Source organism: Panthera leo, chromosome B2 (assembly GCF_018350215.1).
Source record: "Panthera leo isolate Ple1 chromosome B2, P.leo_Ple1_pat1.1, whole genome shotgun sequence".
Classification (NCBI taxonomy): Eukaryota; Metazoa; Chordata; class Mammalia; order Carnivora; family Felidae; genus Panthera; species Panthera leo.
The window spans coordinates 113220654-113239078 of record NC_056683.1 but is presented as its reverse complement, the minus strand read 5'-3'; the positions used below and the strand labels follow the sequence as shown (position 1 = coordinate 113239078).

The 18425-nt window shown below is 34.4% G+C and overlaps 1 long non-coding RNA gene across 1 annotated transcript; it reads left to right on the top strand.

Annotated features, from left to right (window-relative positions):
• Positions 1-1595: 1595 nt before the first annotated feature.
• LOC122219164 lies at positions 1596-13455 on the top strand. Its single transcript, XR_006202283.1, has 4 exons — positions 1596-1708; positions 8233-8327; positions 9446-9466; positions 13369-13455. It is a non-coding gene; the product is annotated as an uncharacterized LOC122219164 (long non-coding RNA).
• The last annotated feature ends 4970 nt before the right edge of the window (positions 13456-18425 follow it).

Genomic DNA, 18425 nt, shown 5'->3' with positions numbered 1-18425 from the left:
ACACACACACACACACACACACACTGGAGTACTACTCAGCAATCAAAAAGAATGAAATCTTGCCATTTGCATCTATGTGGATGGAACTGGAGGGTATTATGCTAAATGAAATGAGTCAGTCAGAGAAAGACACAAATCATATGACTTTACTCATATAAGGACTTTAAGACACAAAACAGATGAACATAAGGGAAAGGAAACAAAAATAATATAAAAACAGGGAGGGGGACAAAACAGAAGAGACTCATAAATATGGAAAACAAACTGAGGGTTGCTGGAGGGGTTGTGGGAGGGGGGATGTACTAAATGGATAAGGGGCATTAAGAATCTACTCCTGAAATCATTGCTTCACTATATGCTAACTAATTTGGATCTAAATTTTAAAAAATAAAAACTAAAATTAAAAAAAAATAAATAAACCTTTAAAAAAAAGCAGAATAGCCAAAGCCAGAAGGTTTAAACATAGCATTATTATCCAAAAGTATATGAGATAATAGAAAAAAACTTTGAAGGAGAATCAAAATAACAGTATTCTTAAAATGGTTAAATGCATAAAAACTAAAGAGAAGATTACTAAACTGGAAAATAAATCTAAGAAATTATCTACATTGTGGACCAGAGATATAAAATTATAGAAATTATTACCCCAAAACCAAGAGTACACTTTACACATTGCATGTTAGTGAATTTGACAATAAAGTATATATATATATATTTTTTTTTTTTTTTTACATTTATTTATTTATTTTTTTTTTCAACGTTTATTTATTTTTGGGACAGAGAGAGACAGAGCATGAACGGGGGAGGGACAGAGAGAGAGGGAGACACAGAATCGGAAACAGGCTCCAGGCTCTGAGCCATCAGCCCAGAGCCTGACGCGGGGCTCGAACTCACGGACCGTGAGATCGTGACCTGGCCGAAGTCGGACGCTTAACCGACTGCGCCACCCAGGCGCCCCGACAATAAAGTATATTTTAAAAATTATAGAAATTATTTAAGAGAAGTTGAGATGTTGAGGATACAATGAGAATGTCCAACATAAAGATGAGTTCCACATCAAGGGAACACAGAGAAACAGAGAGGGAATACATTTTTAAATGGCCTAGAATTTTCCAGAGTTGACAGAAGACACAAAATCTCAGATTCCTAAGGTACAAGCAGGAAAAAAAAAAGAATTAATATACAACAAATGCACTGTAGTGAAACTGCAGAAAAACTTCGAAAAGGGTAGGTCGTAAGAGGAGCAAGATGAAGGGGGAAAGTTCCTCAACTTCTTTTATGAAGACAGTATACTTTTAACATAAAAACTAGATAAGGACAATAAAAGAAAGAAAAATATAAGAGGCTCTTACTTCTGAACTAGACAGAAAATTCTAAAAAAAAAACTCTTAGCAAAAGAAATCAGCAATATGTGAAGAAATACATTTATCTCAGGAATGTACAGATGATTAACTTTGTAACAGCTCCTGTCCTGAGCACCCTCTGAAGGCCCACACATGAGTTATGTCTTTCACAGTGTCAGCTTTATTCAGTCATAAAGCAAGGGTAATGTAATTATAAAGCAGGCTCAGGATTCCAAACTCCGTGACATTTCACCACGTGATTAACTTGGCTTCTTACAAAGGCACATAAAGCTGAACACAAGACAAGTCACACAACAAACAAGATAACACAGCGGGTAGGAAGCTAAGGAACGAAACGTGGTGAGGTCAGTCTGGTGGGCGCACATTTGAGATAAGGCCTCGGTCCAGTCCAAGTCAGCTCTCGGCACTTACTGCTTGTTATGATCAAGTAGTGAAGGATCTCAGTTCTGTTCAGAGATCAATCAGGCAGAGCCTTTGGCGGCAGCTGCCTTTTGAAGTGGTCAGACATAGAGGGGTCAGTGTCTAAGGAATCTGACAGTTTGCTGCAAAAATCCTCTCTTTTTAAAGGGACTTAATCAGCCTTGGGCCCCTGCAGCCCTCCTCTGCTCCTGCTTGTTATCAGTTCTGGGGTATGGTCAGCTGCTGCTGGCCTTGGCCATATCTAGTAGCTGCAGTCCCCTCAAGCGCTTGAGTCATTGCTTGACACAGGCCCCTGCTTGACATGAGTGACTCCATCTTGCTCTCTACAGCTACTAATGTAAATTCGCCACACTGACATTAAAGGAGAAAAAAATCATATGAATATTTCAACGGAAGTGAAACAATTTTGATAAAATTCATCACACATGCTTAACTTAATAAAACTACTATAAACTAGGAATAGAAGGAAACTTCCCTTCCTGATGAATGTTATCTATCAAAACCCACTGCCGATAACAGTCACTTTTGAAACACGATAAGAAATTCCTTGTAATTCAGAAACGAACATTTCTAGTCAGCATTACATTGGAAGATCTTTCTAGTAATGTAAGGTAAGAGTTATAAAAAATAGAGAGTAGAAGAAGCACTTGGAAATGAAGAAAGAAAACTGTCACTCTTTGTAAAAAAAAAAAAATTGTGAGAATCTGCAGATAATTTCAGTGAATAAAGGGCATTAGCAAGTTTTTCTAACAGCTCAGTATATAAAATCAATAGTGGTCAATACACTTGAGCAACAAACAGAAAAATGTACTTTAAAAAAGGTATCATCTACAATGCTAACAAGACTCATAAATTTCCTGAGAATAAATCAAAGAGGTGCAATATTTACAGAGAATATAGTAAAATATTATTCAAAAGCATAAAAAAGTCTTAAATAAATGCTATCACATGTTTATGAATAACAATCATAAATAAAAATAATCTGTAAAATTAATGCAGTTACAACCCACAGGATTTTTAGGGGAACTAACAAACAAATCCAAAAATTTATAGGGAAAAGTAAAGGGACAGGATAGAAACTGGGACAGAAAATAAACATATGAAAATATGCTTAAAACCACAGGAATATAAATTTAAGTAATAATGAGATATAATTTCAGAATCATCAGATTGACATAGGTATTAGGTCAGATGATAACAAATTTTTGTAAGATATGAGGAAAGGCAAATCATTTATACATTCTTGGACAGATTGTAAAAAAGCCAAACAATATGCACATACTCTACTAAACAGAAATTATTCTGGGTTCCTGCACTTGACAATTTTCACATATATACACAAAGAAATACATACAAGGATGGTCACTAAGCACGCTTTGCAACAGCAAAACTTTGGAAAAATACAAGTACCTCCCAATAACTGGCTTACTCATGCAGTGGAATAATGTATACAGCTGTTACAATTACTGAAGCAAACTTACATGTAATAATATGGATAAATCTTAACATTCTGTTGGATAAAAATAGAAGCTATAGAAACTTCCATATAGTATGATTAACACTGACATAAAAATGTTCAAATGTAAAGCAGCAGTACAGTTTTACATATATAATAACTATGTATAGCACATACCGGAATGGCACATACCAACTTCAGGGGACTGGTTGCCTCTGGAAATGGAGGGAAGGATAAGTGATGGAGCTTTAGCTGTTCCTGTTTTCTTAAAACTTCAAAAAAGATACTCATGAAGATTGAAACAGGTGTGACAAAATATGAAAAGGTATTTTATATCAGTGGTGAGGACATATTTTGTATGTTGAAAATTTTAAAATATTCATACCTGTGCATAAAGCTGGATGTACATAAATTTTTATTGCCACATTGACTGTAATTTTAAAAAAAGAATTAGAATCAATTGAATATCCATAAATAGAGAAATGAGTAAGTAAATTATGGTACATCACACATAGGAATGCTATTAATAGTGTAAACCTACATGAATGTGTATTTGATTGATTGCATCGGTGGCTCCAATTCTTTACTCTTCCCATCAGTCAGGGCATTCTGCCCCATTCTTTTACTCTGGGCTCAACTACAGCACTTGCATTGGCCAAAGGAATGTTCTCAAATGTGACACAATCAGAAGTGAGAAGAATTCTTGTTCACTGTACTTGCTCTCTTGCTCCTTATAAGAACCATGAGAACACACGGAAGTTACTTTGCTGAAGAAATGTAAGGAGCAGCAGGAGAACTGAGTCATCACTGTGCTGACCATCCTGCACCAACGGCCCCCTCAGAGCCTCCAACTGACTAGAGATAGACATCTGAAACAGTTCTGCGTAGATCACTTAAGCTGCGTAGATCAGATCAATAAAAGTGCCCAGTTGATCACAGAGTTGTGAGACAAAAATTAGTTTTCAGTCTTTTCACCAAAGCAGTAAATTATAAGGAAAATTCTTTTTTTTTTTAATTTTTTAATGTTTATTTATTTTTGAGAGAGACAGAGACAGAACACAAGCTGGGGAAGAGGCAGAGAGAGGGAGACACAAAATCTGAAGCAGGCTCCAGGCTCTGAGCTGTCAGCACAGAGCCCCACGCAGGGCTGAGAGATCGTGAGAGATCGAACTGAGAGATCATGACCTGAGCCGAAGTTGGATGCTTAACTGACTAATCCACCCAGGTTCCCCATATTACAAGGAAAATTCTGATTGGAAAATGACTGTAATAGAATGTTTACAATGTCATTTTTGTACTCAGAATTTTCCCTGATAATCGATCCTTTTGATAGAAGAATAGAAATAGCATTCTTCACCATTACTTCCCCTTAAATGTCTCTTTCCCTAACTGGCTCTAAAGAGAATTGAGTATGTGCTCAGCATACAATTAAAATTTGTACCTAGAAATTTACATTTGCTCATAGTTTAGAGTTAGAAAGCCTCAGCTTACATCAGAAACAAATTTCTGTAAGGACCATTTGCTTCCAAATTATAATATTTTAACAAGCAGTTAAAGATAATTATTAACAGGGTTTTTAAATGAGTCTGAAAACAGTCTCGTCACATTAAAAATGTAAATAGATTTTACAATTGTAGAATCATAAAATTGGAAAAATCCATGAGAGATTTCTGACACCTAGTACTTAAGTTAAAATTTTAAATTAGCATTCATTTTAGGATATAAGTTAATATATGTACTTCTATTTATCTATACTATTTTATTAAGATACTGTGCTAGCCAGAGTAGAGTCATGATTTGTTTGCCAAACTTTTGCAAAACAGGTACTTTCTCAGCAAACAAATAGCAGACATGTTTTTCTGTTTAGGTAAATGTTAATAATCACAGCTGGTTTGGTAATTCAGTTATTCGGCAAAGACATTGTAAACTACTTGAAAAGAAACCATCTGGTTTGCAGTTGTAAAACTGAAACCAATTAAAACATTTAAGTGGCATTTTGTTTTTCATTTTAATCTGTAAAAATATATTTTCCAAGTTCTAATTAGTGGTTGATTTTTCTCTATTGCTTTTATAATCTGAATCTGACTCTCAAATAATTTTTAAGTTCAACAAAGTTGTTCCTATCATTGATATTGTATTGGGACACCAGATAAATTAAATGATGAAGAACATAAAATGTACAGGCACACAGACACAAACAATATAGTACACAGAATTCTTATGTACCAAACATGATAAAATAAAACAAAAAGTCTAACACTTCACAAGAATTGGTTGGTTAGGTATGGCCTAAGAAGCTGATAATTTAGTTTAAGGGACTATGTCTGCTTAAAAAAAGAGAAAGAAAAATCTAGCAAGCAAGTGAGCAAGAAACAAAAAGAAAAAACATAACTCAAAGATTATAATCAGATATACTTTTCTCCCCCCCACCCACTCACCTTTCAAAATTTATTCAGTGATATGAGCTCTTCCCTTTTTGTCTCTGGAATAAAACACTGGTAGCCTCCTAACTGTTCTTCTCACTTATAGATAATAAAAAGTACAATGATCACTCTGGGTTTCAAAGCCTGCATTTGGTACTTAGAACGTCTAGTCTCATGTAATAGTCAAAGTATCCAACTTCGCTCAAAATTAGAGCTACATCCAGTCCCCAAAGTATATAGACCTGTTGTAAGAAGTCAATAAAGTGGTGAAAGTTACTCATTTTGTATCTTTTTCTCTTCTCTTAGGCCTTCAATCCTACACCTCTACCTTGCTAATTGTAATTATTGAAGCTTCCCTCTAGAGACAATATGCGAGGACAGACAAGGGATGGGCGTGAGCAAGAAAATTCATAATTGATCGCCATTGTCTTAAGTTGCTTACTATCTTTCAAGAGCTGGCAGATTTTTAAAGCTAACAGTTTCTCTTCTGGGGAACTTTTGCATTTGTTTGGAATGCCCTACCCTACCATCCTCCCTTTTGAGATGGTCTCTGTTCTGCAGTTCTCCTGACTAGGATAAACATACTTTTCTGTGGTTGCTTACTCCTCTGCCATAATGAGTTCGGTGATTCACCTTCTCCTTTTGAAGCCTGTTTGTCCTCTTGGGGACCTGCTTGTATGCTATCTAATAAACATCTATGTCAAATCTCTCGACCATATACGATGAGCACAAAACACTTAGGCATCCTTTTTCCCCACACACCAGGTATAGCAGGACAATCCCAAGAGAGGAGCTAACACTCCTGTTGTAGCAAGCCCTTGCATTCTACGTTTCTGTGCCTCCTTAACTGCAGGGCCATAGCTCAGTCTCTGAGTATCCTGCTAGAAATCCTCTCGACTTCACATGAAGAGAGAAATCTTAATTTTTGTCAAAAAAAAATCATCTTCACTAATCTCCACCCCTCTCTGCTCTCTTTGTTATTTATATTCCCAATGAGAGTTAAGGGATTTTTAGAGTCAAGAAGACCATTTACAGAGCTTTCCTTTGAAAATTTTCATCTTGGTCTGGCATCTCACTTTAGAATTTCATAGCCCATTACATTCTAATATTTTAATTAAAACTTCACTTTAACATCTGGCCTCAATAGTGGTTTTTTTTTTTCCATAATAATCCTAAGTTAAAGCAAATATTTAAATGCTGTACAGACAAAATATTTCCACGTTTAAATTAATAGTAGCGTTACAAATATTTGACACTTGATATAAATCTTTTTTTCCCCATAATCTCTGATGTTACAGAATGAGGCATAAAAGGTTAATGAAATAAAAATGATTGGGTTCTCTTTGTTGTGGCTATTGCCATTGTTGGCCTGGCACCTCCATCACCCTTCTTTGAAAAACAGTCCTATATCTTGACCATAGAGGTCATCATGAGACTGAGGCTGGATAATTCATAATTTGCTTTAGTTCTGTCTACATGGATGGGTCTAGGAATGGGGATATGTGTCCAGGTAAGTCAATCAGAGTTCTGCCCCAACCAGGATTTTTCTGTTAATGATGATAAGATCTCTTTCCTTACTGATCATGAAGCTTAAATTCTGAGACATCAGAATTTCCAGGAGCCATGTCCCTAACACCCAGAAAGAAGCACTGATTAGAAGTAGAGAGTTTCCGACATCCAGAGCTATCTTATTTCCTGTTATCTTCCTTTAGTGATCCACTCTGGCATCTTTCCTATAAATCTCCTTTTTAATTTAAGCTAATTTGAGAGCTGTTTCTATCACTTTTAGCCAAACATGGTTAAGATATTGGTAATTCATTTTTTTAAATGTATATACTATGTGGGATCTTAAAATGTTTCAAACCCAAATTAACAGAAGTAAGCTCAATTTTAAGGGCAACTATAATACCATTGATATTAAAGTAGCTGTGATAATTGAAAAGGCATGAGCAGGGGGTGCCTGGGTGGCTCTGTCTGTTAGGCGTCCTGACTTCAGCTCAGGTCATGATCTCACGGTCTGTGGGTTTGAGCCCCACGTGCGGAATCTGTGCTGACAGCTCAGAGCCTGGAGCCTGCTTTGGATTCTGTGTCTCCCTCTCTGTCTCTGCCCCTCCCCTACTGACACTCTGTCTCTCTCTCTCTCTCAAAAATGAATAAACCTAAAAAAATTTTTGAAAAAAAGGCATGAGCAAAGAATAAAAGAACATATTCTATTATTTAACATTCGAGGGAATGAGTTGACAGTAGCAATAGAAAACAACCATATATTCTCAATTTAGGAATTTTGTGACATCTAAGTGGCTTATACCTCTGTTTCTTCTAGGTACTTTGTGGGGACTAAAGGTCAGTGTAGCAAGTTCAAATAAACTAATGGGTAAAGAGCATTACTTTCAATTACAAAATATATATAATAGGAAGACAAATGTATAAATTTCTCTTCTCAACAAAAACAAAACATAAAAGAACATGTAGAGCATTAATTAAATCTAAACATTTCAAAATACATGTATTTACTTTCACCTGTTCATTACTGTTTTCATTCAAAAAAAAAAAAAAAAAAAAAAAAAAGAAAGAAAGAAAGACTTGAAGAAGCAGAGGAACACTTGGATTCCAAACTTCCAATGATTTGAATCCCCCATCCAAAGAGTCTCTAAAATACTTAAGGTACCTTGTGTTTATAGAATCTTCTTATGAATAATTTGTTCATTATTATTTGCTTCTGGCTTCACATACTTTCCATAGAAATTCATTTAATTCTCTCATAATTTAGAAACACCACATAAGTAATATAGTTTCATATTTAAATGGCTAGCTGAAGTAAATTATATTCCTCATTCTGCTATTGAATGCATTTTAGATTACGGGACAGGAAACAGGTTCATGTAGAGTGAAGAAAGAGTGTATCAAATTAGTAATTTATCTGTAATCCAGGATTTCAAAAATTTTCTAAGTAGAGTAAAACCTTGGATTGCAAGTAACTTGTTCTGCGAGTGTTCGGTGAGACAAGCAAACATTTCTTTTAACTTTTTTAACATTTATTTTTGAGAAAGAGAGAGTGTGAGTGGGAGAGGGGCAGAGAGAGAGGGAGAGGCTCCAGGCTCTGAGCTAGCAGCATGGAGCCCGATGTGGGGCTTGAAATCATGAACCATTGAGATCATGATCTGGGCCCAAGTTGGCCACTTAACCGACTAAGCCACTGAGGTGCCCTGACAAGCAAACATTTCTAATAAATTTTAACTTGACAAATGAGTGATAATACAAGTCTTGCCATACAAGTAGTACGTGATGCCAAACACCACATGATCACAACTGAGCCAATGGTTCTTCTCTCTCTCTCTCTCTCTTGCTGCGTGATTGTGGTTAATCATTACCCATGCTCAGATGCTCGATCTCAGGCCGTGTTTCGCAGAAATAAGAGATTTTTCAGAACACTGGAAGGTTCCCACAACTGGCAAAAGTGTATTTTTTGTCACTTCAGAGCACCTATGGACAGTCCTTTGCTTTTCCATATAAGAGTAAGCTTAGGAATGCTTTGCTTCATTATAGGTCAGGCTGCCTGCAGATATAGACCCTTTCTCCTGCTGCCTTATTGCCAGTTACATTAAACACAGTATATGACAAGAGTTTATTAATACCGTACTGTAGTCAACATCCATGCTACTGTATACAATGGCCCCCATGCAGAAAAAGATTCCATCCAGCCAATAGATAGCAGTGATCCCATTAGTGACAGTGAAAGTCTTCCTACACAATAACCCTTCTCTCTCTTATCTCCCTCACAGCAGCCACAAAGGTTTTCAAAGGTAAGTGCAGGTTAATTTGTTTGTTTTTCTTTATATTTTGTATTTTATTTAGTATTTGTATTATATTACAGTATTGTAATCATTTTGATATGAGTATTTTTGGGTTGTGGAACAAATCATCTGAGCTTCTATTATTTCTTATGTGGACATTCGCTTTGATATACAAGTGCTTTGGATTACAAGCATGTTTCTGAAATGAATTATGCTCCCAAATCAAGGTTTTACTGCACTTTGAATTACTTCATTACTCACTCATCACATATTAAATTGGGCTTTTTAATTTAACAAGTACGATAAGAAGGCATTTTCTGTATCTTATAGAACTCTTACGATCTATAGAGGAGGTGACCAGGCAAAATCAGGGCCTACATTAGAGCGCGATGGTGTCTCTAATGGAAGTGTGCATGTGTATCTACATAAAATGTAATAGGAGTACAGAAGGAGGAAGACCTAAATTTAGGCTTGTGATGGAATTAAGAAATTGATGGGATCTTCAAAGAACAGGTAGCATTTGATCTGAGAATGAATTCAATTTTTGGTTTAGGCATGAAAAATATATACTGATGTAGAAGTGGCTTTGGTCACCATCATCTTTTCAGGGGTCAATATACATATATTTACACAGCTACTGGGACATAGATGCTAGATTCAGGTTTGAGAAGGATAGTTGAATGTAAGAGGTGTTAAATATGGCTGGGAGGAAGGCAATTGCCAGCAAAGCCAACTGAAGTCTATTAGGACTTCGTAAAACACATGGGGCTTCTGAATGGAGACCTCATATTCCTTAAGGCATAGTTTATTTTTTAATTATATTTTTATATTAATTATAAATGAATATTCTTGAAGTGCCAATTTTTCCAAATAGCCTGCTAATAAAAAACTATATGTTTATTTTGAAAAAGACAATAGTTTACAAGAATCTTATCATCATAAAATAGTTTTGTTGTTAAATGGAAATGAGGCCATAAACCAAATATAGTAATTTATCTTTTTACTTTATATTTTCTCTTTGTAAAGTAGAACATTCAGAACAGAAGAAACTTCAAACTCTATTGTTGGAAAAAAGTATCTATTACCTTTCATGTGTTTCTCATAATCCTTTTAACTATCCCAGATGATTGTCAAAGCTATTTATATTTAAACAAGGTTTTTCTTCCTCTCAGTTTGAGTTCTCCAGCTATTGGATACTAAAATGAAATGGTGAATTTGTGGCATCAAAATCCAATCTAAGGCAACCGATTGTTGTTGTGGTCAATCGTGACTTTTACGGTCTCACTGTAACAAATGAGAAAAATTGCAGCAAAAAAGAGTATTTGTACAAAATATTCAAACAGTAGTAAAAATTGTCCTTATGGCAATAAATAGATAAATAGCTAACATAGTTCCTCCTTAATTACAGTCCTCTGTTTCTACATTCATAGAAATATAAAGCAACCTTTTTTTAAAAAAATAGTACCTCTCCTCTTTTAAAGACCATATTCTTAAATGCATGCAAATATACACAGCTAGTATGAAAATCACCATGTACTGCCCCCATTTGATCAGATTAAATATTAAAGTTTGTGAGGAGCAGTGAGAGGCCAGAAAGGAGGTGAGTTGATCTCATCTTCCAAGGCTTTGAAGCACATTTTTGGCATCTAAACCAAAGACAAACATATTATCCATTGCTGCAGTACTTTGGCACAAATGTGCATTATGCACAAGGGTCATATATTTGTATTTTTCTCTATTGTAATGGATTAAGGTTGAATCCCATAGCGCTATAATATTTGTATTTACAAATAGAAACCATATTTATTCTGAATGCATTTGTAACTAAGTGTACAATTCACAGCTTTATCGCTTGTTTTATGAGTCCATTTGGCTTGGCACAGAAAAAAAATAATTAATCAAGCCTGTAGATTTTAGGGCCTGGTCTTTATTTATGCAGAAACTGCTTATTTATTAACATTAACCATCTCCCATTTGGTCTCAAAGAGACGTATAGTTACATGGAAACAGAATAGCTTTCAGTAGATGATTGCACAACTACAGATGCTTTTTTCCGACACTGTCACAGCTGAGGAGGTCCAACCAAATGAAAAACAGTACTGATGAAGTGAGAAACAGAAAAGCGGTACCATGCAAACGTTATTACATAATAAAATGCAGGCCAGCACACATTTTTTTTACTCTCTTTATTAAATTTATGTGAATCAAGAGGAAAGGGTGAAAAGCATATTTACTGATGATAAAAATTATTCTCTGGATAATTTCAGTCATCTCATTTAAAACTTATTCTATATACGTTTCTAGTTTTCCCCATTTCCTTTTAGCTCTCTGTCATCTACTCCAAAGTTAAACTTTTTGGATTTAATAAAGAAATAGAATTTGCAGGTGGTAAGTTCCTGAACAGACGGTCTAATATCAAGTGATATTACAAAACACTTAAATGAAAATTAGTAGGCTGTCTTCACTAATACTAGTCTTTAACATATTTTCAGATGATTCATCTTAACTTGTTTCGACAGCCATGTTAGTGTGTGTCTCTCTTGCCCCACTGGGAACAATGCCAGCCAGATAATGCATGAAATCATGGGATGTGTTATGATGCTATCCCTGAAAGATTTCCAGCCTAAGTTATACTCAACAGCATTATACTACAGGGAGCCTAGTACCCTGATGGATTCTTAAAGTACATGCAGATGTGTTTTCTGAATAAGCAGTGCTAGAAATATTGCTTATCCTTCTGGAATGTGCTAATATAGAAACAGATACAAATATTAGAATAAGTAATTGTAAAACATATAAATGGATTATGAATATTCATTTCTTACTACCTAAAGTGCTTTTTTTTGCATTACTTTATATATATGCATGTGTACCTGTGTTGATATGTGCATATTGTGTATATACATACCCACATACATTACATATGTATTTCTATATAAATTTTTGCTGAATATTGAATTGTTGTACTTCAAGTAATCATCTCAAAGTATATTTCCTCATATTCAATTAGTGAACCTATACTGGAATGGAAAATAATTTTGTTCTTTTCATTTTTGCTATCAATTATTAAACATTTATGCTTCACCAGGAAACTATGTTGAGTGTTTAGCATATATTATCTCATTTAGTCCTTACAATGACCTTATAAGGTAAATATTTTTGTGCCTGTTTTACTAAGGAAGGAATTGTGCATCTGAGAAATCAGAGCTTATGTGAGATAATTAGTTAATACATGGGGAATCCAAAATTCAAATTTAGGCTCTCATTCCATAGCCACTGCTCTTAACCAATATTTCTTTCAAGTCACCAAACCAATAAACTAACTCAATATATTAGCACAAAAGGGATATAAAAGTGATTCCAATTATGTATGCTTCATTAAAGAGGTCATACTAAATGAATAAAACATATTAATTTTAATTAAAAGCAGTAGGAGGGAATTTATTGCTCTGCTGAGTCTCTCGCCTTAAGTATCTTCCTGTTCCCTCACATCAACATCCAAAAACATTTGAAAGGAATATAAATTTAACATAAGGTGTGAGATTTTTTGACATTTTACATTTCTATAGTATTTCTTTAAATACTGTTGATTATTTAAATTCTACAGCATTGTCATTGCTCAAGTTAAAGTGCAGAATGCTTTGCACATTGTTCCTTCAATAGATTTCATCACACTTTTAATTTCTGTACAGTGAGTTCTATTCTCCTGGCATACATTTCCCCTTCTGCCTTTTGTACTCTCTTCAGAGGTGCATCCAAAGATAGAAAAGATAGGAATGGGATGAAAAGGGCCTATTATCATAAACTTCAGAAAAAGCAGAATAATATATTATCAAAGTTTGCTAATTTTTTTTTACTGGTCATCTGAAATGTTTTTTCAGCATACATAACCTTTTCTTGTTCTTTTTCAGAGAGAGTACAAAGAAGATGGAACTAGCATTTATTGTAATATAAAAGTAAATCTAGAGCTAGCCCTACACATGGGCAAGTAATATTTGAGGCCCTATCTACTGGATTTGTTAAAGTTCCTATCACTCCTTTTCATTAGATAAGAAAAGCAGATGTGGTCTCCACCGAAAAACACATAAATGGCTCAATAAAACATGCTTAGATGCCAATGCGATTATTTTTGAGAGAAGATAGAGACAATCCCTTTTCCGAAATATGGGAAATTAAGTAGATAGTACCGACTTTGTCTTTTTCTTTCTTCTACTCTAAGTAAAACTGTATAAACTTTTTTTCAAGGACAGAGAAAAACAGTGCAAAGGAAGAGTACAGTGCCAAAAAAAAAAAAAAAAAAAGAAGGCTTAATTTTATACTAGGTATTTTCCAGTCTAACTGGAGGATAAAAAAAAATTTTATGTTGCAATTTGCATGTGTATTTTGTATAGTAATCTAGGAATCCCAGCTTTAGTTACAAAAATACACAATTGAATGTAACTGATGTTGAACTGAAGCAACAGCAAACCAAGAGATTATGAATTCTTTACAGTCACTATAATACCCTGATAAATAACATTATCATCCTGACCCAGTAGAGTCTGAGATACATTGTTGAAACTAAAAGAAAGAGCACATAATTTGGAGCTAGAACAATAAATGAAGAACAGGATCTAGATAAGAGCAGTACAGAGCATTCCCATATGAACAAGAGTCTAATCACTTCATGACAATAAGAAATTACAAGTTAATGCAAATTTGTACCACCAAAATTACAAATGCATGTACTCTTTGAACTGGATTACTAATTATAGGAATTGACATACATATGTGGTTATCTACTGCAGCATTCCTACAACAACAAAAAATTGGAAACAACCCATTCTTTCATTAAAGGGTACTAGTTTTCTAAATAATGGTATATTCTTGCAATAGAATACTATGTAGCTATAAGAAATAATAAGGAATCTCTCTATGCATTGTCTTAGTCTACTTGAACTGCTATAACAAATTGCCATAGACTGGGTGGCTTAAGCAACAGACATGTATTTCTCATAGTTATGGAGCCTGGGAAGTCCAAGATCAAGGTACCAGTAAGGATGCAGTTCTTGTCAAAGGCCATCCTCTTACTGGCTTGCAGAGAGCCCTATATTCTCACATGATGGAGAGAGCTCAGGTGTCTTCTTATAAGAACACTACCTCATTATGAAGTCTCCACCCTCATGACCTCATCTAAATATAAGCACAACCCAAAACTTCCACCTCCAAATATCATCACATGGGGGTTTAGAGGAGGAGGAGAGAAGACACAACATTTTCAGTCCATAACAATACTAGATAAAAGCTTTCTAAGACCTATCAAGTGAAAAAAAACACTGTGCAAAACCACTTTATAGAATTCTATGTGTTTAAAAGGTGGAGCAAATTAGAAGATATATTGATATTTTCTGTTAACTTATGTTTTAGAAATTCAGAAAGCTTACAATACCGGGAATTAATAAAAGTGTTTACCTGTGGATAAGGAATGAAAACTGGGAAGATTCAGAATAGAAGTACTTAGCACTTTTTAATATCTAAATTATATGCCTGTATTAAGTAAATGATTAAATTGAAGATAAAGGGGAATGCCGGTATTGAAATTGGGCCTATAATTTTGTCAAAAATTCAATACCTATTAATGATAAAACTCTCACTAAACTAAAACTAAAATGTTGAACTGAAACAACAACAAACCAAGGGACTATGAATTCTTTACAGTCACTATAAAATTCTGATAAATAATGTTATCATCCTGACACAGTATAGTGTGAGATATGTTGTTGAAACTAAATGAAAGAGCATATAACTTGGAGCCAGAACATCTGAAGATAAAGAACATCTGGAAAAAAAACTTTATAGTTATTATATATTTAATGGTGAAAAACAAAATTCTTTCCCCCCCAAGATCAGGAACAAACCAAGGATACCTACTCTCATCCATTCTATTAAACATTGTACTGAAAATCCTAGTCAGGGAAATAAAGCAAAAGAAATAAATACAAGATATACACATATAAAAGAAAGAGGCAAAACTTTCTTCATTCACAAGTAACATAACTGGTATAGAAATTTATATGGAATCAACACAGGAAACTATGAGAACTAACAAATGAATTTAGTTAGGCTATAGGGTACAACTCATGAAAAAATATAAGAATACGCAAAATCAGTTGTATGAGGATGAGCTTTCAAAAAACAATTGGAAGTTCAAAATTATAAAATTCCATATACAGTAGTAGCATAACTATAAAATACTTAGGGATAAGGTTATCAAAATATATAAACTACCTGTCCCTGAATATTATAAAATACTGTTAAGAGAAATTAAAGACATGTGAAATAAATGGACTGGAATATCATATTCATTGATAGGAAGACTCACTATTGTTAAAATGTCAATTCTGCCCAATTGATCTATTGATCCAATGTAATCTCAAACTATGACAAGCTTTTTGTAAAAATTGGCATAGTGATTCTAAGATTCTTATGGAAGTAAAAAGGAACAAGTAGAGCCAAAACAATGTTTAGAAAGATGAACAAAGTTAGAAAATTTATACCACTTGATTTCTATACTTACTATAAAACCCCAGTAATACAGATTAGACATACAGATCAATGAAACAGAAGAATCTAGAAATAAACCCACATATATATGGTCAGTTGCTTTTTACAGTGCCAAGGCAATACAATGCAGAAAGGGTAACCTTTTCAACAAATCGTACTGGAACAATAGAATAGCCATATTATTAAAACAAACAAACAAAAAAAGAACTTAGTTCTTTACTTTTCATTAAATATATGGAATTAATTTGCAATGTATCAGAGGTCTAATATAACAGCTGAAACTATATAACTTTTAGTAGAAAACAGAAGAAAATATAGGATGCCTGGGTGGCTCCGTCAGTTAAGTATCCAACTCTTGATTTTAGCTTAGGTCATGCATTATCTCAAGGTGGTGATAGGCATGGAGCCTACTTGGGATTTCCACTCTCCCTGTCCTTCTGCCCCTCTCCATGCATGCACACACACTCTCTCTCTCTCAAAAAAAAAAAAAAAAAAAAAGCTTAAAAAATAAGAAAAGAAGAAAATCTGTTACATTGGGATAGGCAAAGATCTCATAAATTGCACGTAAAAAGCATAACTATATGATTAAAATATTGATAAATTAGACTTTATCAAAATTTTAAACTCCTTTGAAAAACATTGCTAAAAATAAAAAGGCAAACCACAGAATAGGAAAAATTCACAGTATGTACATCTGATGAAGGGCTTATATTCACAATACATAAAGACTTCTGTGGCACCAGAAGCTCAGTCAGTTAAGCATCCAACTCTTAATTTTGGGCTCAAGTCATGATCCCACAGTTGTGAAATCGAGTGCCACATGCTTGGGATTCTCTCTCTCGTTCTCTTTGCCCATTCCCTGCTCCTGTGCGTGCGCTCTCTCAAAATAAATACACATTTAAAAAAAAAAAAAGACTTTTTTACAATTCAATAAGAAAACAAACTGAAGTAAAAATGGACAAAATATTTGAACAAATATTTTGCAAAAGCAGAAAAATAGCCAATACTCATACAAAACAATGCCTATCACCTTTCTTTACTGCTCAGTGACTGCCTGAAGGCAGGGCTGGTGTGTTGATTGCAAAGATAGAAAAGAGAATTTGGGGGAGAACTGGATATGATTTATGACTTCAATTAGACTAGTGGTTAAATAGGTGTACAAGTATTTGTCAGAACCATCCAACTGTTCACTTAAAATGGGTACATTTTATTTACGTGAGTTATAGCACAAAATTTGATTAAAAAAGAAAACATTATAATACAAGGAGGCCAAATGTAAAGAGAGGGAGAAAGAGTGGCCAAGGAGGTAAGAAAAAATCCCAGAGAATGTATGCATTAGATACCTCCTGAACACTACCTAAAATACTCTTGGCCACACCTCTTATTACAGCCACGCAGCAGTGACGTTCTATGCTGTCTGTGACCAGCTTTGCAGAGTTGCAACCTGACAGTTTCCCACCTCTGCCTGTGCTCTGGTTCTATCAGTTCTTGCCTTCTCTGATACACGGTACCAACTCGGCACTAAAAATTTCTCAACCTGAAAGTATAGGGAAGTTAATGTTCGTGTAGCTATCCTAACCAACAGGGTGTTAGAGACAATGAACAAATGTGGTCAGCTTCAAAATGCATTACATAAGCTCCTATAGAAATGCCCATAAACTTGTGTTGGCTTTTCCTCCTTCCTTGTTTTATTCTTTTGGGTCCTTACTTCTTCCTTGGGATCATTTCACAATAAACCACTCTCATGCCAGCTTTGATTTCAGGCTCTGCTTTCAGGGAATGCAGAGTAGGGAATGGTAGGAAGGCAAGTAATAGTAAAATAACAATAGCCAGGAAGTATTATGTGCTTACAATGTGCTAGACACTACTTTAAGATTTCTACATATACTAACTTATTTAAAGCTAACAACAACCCAATTTATATGTGACAAAACAGAGGCAGGAAAAAGGTTAGCAGTAGGTAGGAAAGTGGTCAATAAAGACAAATACTATTAAAAAAATATATGAAATTCAATGGATTTTATAAGTAGGCTATTACTGATGAATTTCATGCAAGCAACTTCAGTGCAGTAATGAAAGTAGAATCTAGATATGAGAAGACTTTTTTTTTTAACCTTAACTGAAAATCAAGACCTGACTGCAGAAACATATAACATATAAACATATCTCTTGGAGAAATAGTGAGAAATACTGTGTTGGATAAGCTTAACAAAGCCTTTATATCCGCTCAGATTCTAAATGTTTCTAAATTTCTTCCATACAGTGAATTTGATATTGACTTGAGGATATGCAGTAAAGGAATTTTTTTCTGGGATTTTCAAATATATGGATAACAGAGTGACTAAAGTAAAACAATAATGAAATGTGTTGATATAAGAGAAGAACTAAGATTGAATAGTGGTAAGAAGAAACCCAAATATATTCA